Raw genomic sequence first — 3,700 nt, 5'->3', positions numbered from 1 at the left:
GGAAAATAGAAATATTAAACCTAAATGATTTATGCTAATGTTCTTTAATTATGTAGAAAGATGAGAGCGTTATTTATTATAGACTTCATTAATACAAGTATACCTGTGAACGATTTGAGGGTAACCACTAAAACTTTAAATATAGTATCTACAAAAGGAGTAGGGAAAAGGAAATAGAGAAATTTACTTTACTTCAGTGAAAATAATGAAATATAGAAGGAGATATCAATTAATGCAAATTAAAATTACAGGTAAGTGAAGATATAAAAATAAATGTACCCATAAAAGTTGATTATTTTCATCTGGTAAAGAAACACTCTACAATTAGATTAGACAAATCTACCTAATTTTTATTTTCATTAGATACACTTAAACCTAATGACCCTAGAAAGGGTGAAACTTAAAACATATAATGACCCTAGAAAGGGTGAAACTTAAAACATAGAAAATAAAAGAAATTGGTACCATATTGGTACCAATAAAATCCCATGCCACCACCTCTCCCCTCCTTACCATAAAGAATCTAGGACTAGCACTATTAATATCAGATAAAATAGCATTTAATAGCACCAAGAATTTCCTGGGTGAAATTACTGATTTTAGAACTGAGGCAAGAAAACCTTACAAGAAGGGCCTGGAGCATCTTGTAGTACCAGAAATTAAGGAAATGCTAAGAACAAGCAAATAACACACAAAAAAAAGTCACAAGGTAGCAAAATAAATTAAGTGGTATTGGATTATTATCCAAATTATAAAATAAATATCCGTGGAGGCTGGCGACTTCTGTGCCATCCTCCACAGCCCTGGGAGCCTGAACTGAAGTACATCCTTTGGAGTCACGGAGATGAAGGCCGTGTGCATGCTGAAGGGCCAGTGCCCAGTGGAGGGCACCATCCACTTCATGCAGAATGAAAGTGGGACTGCTAGAGATCAGGAACCATTACAGGATTGACAGAAGGTGAACACGGATTCCACATCCATTAGTTTAGACACAGTACTCAAGGCTATACCAGTGTATGTCCTCACTTTAATTCTCTATCCAAAAACACAGTGGGCCAAAAGTTTAAGAGACCATGTTGGAGACCTGGACAGTGTGACTGCTGGCAAGGATGGCCAAAGTGTCTATGGAAGATTCTGTGATTGAAGTCTCAGAAGACCATTCCCTCACTAGCCACACAATGGTGGGCCATGAGAAATGAGATGCCTTGGACAAAGGTGGAAATGAAGAAAGTATGCAAAAGGGAAACACTGGGAATCATTTAGCTTGTGGTGTCATTGGGATTACCAGGTAAATATTCCCTAGGGTGTGATCTGCGTCCTAACAACTCATATTTTATCTTGCTAGTTTTAGAAATTTAACTTGATAAACACTATAACTTTAAAAATAATAATATAAATAACTGTGAATGCTTACTGATATAAATGACTGACTAAATGGGGGAAAAGAGACAAATATTCCATGCAGAAAATTCCCAATAATTTATGTAGATACTACACCCTGAAGGAGGGGGGGGGGGAGTATAAATCCCTATTCCTTAAGTGTTGGTTGCAAATAGTGACTTCCTTGCAAAGAGTACAGTATGGAAATGGGGAAGGAGTAACTTCACAGTAGAGAATTTTAACAAACATTACCTCAGCAAAATGATCAAGGTCAATATCAACAAATTTTATTGATAGTGTGTACTCTTACTATGATGTGATGAGAATGATTCTTGGCTTCTGTGGTCTGCCTCCCCCGAACCCATAACTGCAGTCTTATCAGAAGAAGCATGTAAGACAAATTTCAGTATGGGAACATCCTACAATATACCTGACCAAAACTCCTCAAAACTGTCAATGTCATCGAAATTATGAGGAAATCTGACAAACTCTCACATCCAGGGAAGCCACTGTATTTCTAAGAATTGTTTGTAACTTTTATCTTTTTTTAAAATTAGCACACAGCTACCTAACAGGGTCATATATTCTGGTTAACTGTTATTCTCTGTATTAGGGTTTTCCACAGAGAGAATAAATAAAATTATATATAAATAGAAAGGGATTTATCATAGGAATTGAGTAACATGATAAACAAGCTGGAAACCCAGGGGAGCCAATGGTAATTCCAGTCTGAGTCTGAAGGCCTGAGAACCAGGAGAACTGATGATATAGTTTTGGTCTAAAGGCCAGCAGTCTTGAGACCTAGAAAGACATTTCAGTTTGAATCTGAAGGCATAAAGAAACAATGTCCTAGTGTGAAGGCAGTTGGGCAGGAGGAATTCTCTTTTATTTGGGGAAAGGTCAGCTTTTATGTTCTGTTCAGGCTTTCAATTGATTGGATGGTGCCCACCTATATTAGGAAGGGCAATCTGCTTTTATTTAGTGTATTAGTTTAAATGTTAAACTCATCTAAAAACACCCTTACAGAAACACCCAGAATAGTGTTTGACCAAACATCTTGGCGCTCAGTGGCCCAGTCAAGTTGACACATAAAATTAATCACGATATCCTGATTTCTACAAAGCTTTCGTGTATGCCGCTCAGAGTACTGATTTTCAAAGAATTTAGTAATGTACAGTACATATCACTCATGATTGGCACATTATAAGACAATTCTTGATATTAAGTTCACTCCCATTATACTGCAAATATCTAGAAGTTCCACTGAAAGAAAATTCTCCATAAGTTTAGAACCCTGTAATGAGTTCAGACTGTTTTTCTTTATGACCTACTAGTATCTGACTTTCTTATAACTACCTATGTTAACCTGTGTTCCACTCAGATCCAACCCTAGACTGGCTATATTCTGGGATTGGTTTGGGCTGAATGAGTTATAAATATGAGTATCCTAGAAATGACTGCTTTTTACTGTGTGCTGGTGATTTGTTATATTACAGGTGAATTTCCTTGCAATTATTCTCTAATTAATCTTAATCTCTTTTTTGATTACATACACCACTCTTACCAGCTGTCTCTATCTGTTATCCCCTGGGTCCCAACTGCCACTGTATCTATCCTATTTTCTTTTTTCTTTTTCAATATATGAAGTTTATTGTCAAATTGGTTTCCATACAACACCCAGTGCTCATCCCAAAAGGTGCCCTCCTCAATACCCATCCCCTACCCTCCCCTCCCTCCCACCCCCCATCAACCCTCAGTTTGTTCTCAGTTTTTAAGAGTCTCTTTTGCTTTGGCTCTCTTCCACTCTACCTCTTTTTTTTCCCCTTCCCCTCCCCCATGGGTTTCTGTTAAGTTTCTCAGGATCCACATAAGAGTGAAAACATATGGTATCTATCTTTCTCTGTATGGCTTATTTCACTTAGCATCACACTCTCCAGTTCCATCCATGTTGCTACAAAGGGCCATATTTCATTCTTTCTCATTGCCCTGTAGTACTCCATTGTGTATATAAACCACAATTTCTTTATCCATTCATCAGTTGATGGACATTTAGGCTCTTTCCATAATTTGGCTATTGTTGAGAGTGGTGCTATAAACATTGGGGTACAAGTGCTCCTGTGCATCAGTACTCCTGTATCCCTTGGGTAAATTCCTAGCAGTGCTATTGCAGGGTCATAGGGTAGATCTATTTTTAATTTTCTGAGGAACCTCCACAGTTTTCCAGAGTGGCTGCACCAATTTTCATTCCCACCAACAGTGCAAGAGGGTTCCCGTTTCTCCACATCCTCGCCAGCATCTATAGTCTCCTGATTTGTTCATT

The 3,700-nt window shown here is 37.7% G+C and overlaps 1 pseudogene; it reads left to right on the top strand.

The window, feature by feature from the left end:
- Positions 1-844: 844 nt before the first annotated feature.
- On the top strand, positions 845-1,292 carry LOC131492992 (superoxide dismutase [Cu-Zn]-like; annotated as a pseudogene).
- Positions 1,293-3,700: the final 2,408 nt, after the last annotated feature.

Source organism: Neofelis nebulosa, chromosome 2 (assembly GCF_028018385.1).
Source record: "Neofelis nebulosa isolate mNeoNeb1 chromosome 2, mNeoNeb1.pri, whole genome shotgun sequence".
In the NCBI taxonomy this organism is placed as follows: Eukaryota; Metazoa; Chordata; class Mammalia; order Carnivora; family Felidae; genus Neofelis; species Neofelis nebulosa.
The sequence above is the reverse complement of the archived record's forward strand: the minus strand, read 5'-3'. Positions and strand labels throughout refer to the sequence as shown.